We start from the raw sequence: 236 nt of genomic DNA, 5'->3' as shown, positions 1-236 counted from the left end.
GAACTAAGAGCAATGCTGGGGGCATTACTATACCAGATTTTAAGCTCTACTACAGAGCTATAGTCATAAAAACAATATGGTACTGGCACAAAGTAGACCCATAGACCAATGAAAGAAAATTGAAGCCCCAAATATGAGTAAATGCAATTTCAGCCACCTATTTGACAAAGGGGCCAAGAACATTCACTGAAGGAAAGACAACATGTTCAGCAAATGGTGCTGGCAAAACTGGATCT

The sequence above is a fragment of the Nannospalax galili genome, unplaced genomic scaffold (assembly GCF_000622305.1).
Source record: "Nannospalax galili isolate Female #2095 unplaced genomic scaffold, S.galili_v1.0 scaffold564, whole genome shotgun sequence".
NCBI classification, from domain to species: Eukaryota; Metazoa; Chordata; class Mammalia; order Rodentia; family Spalacidae; genus Nannospalax; species Nannospalax galili.
This window is presented reverse-complemented; position numbering follows the sequence as displayed.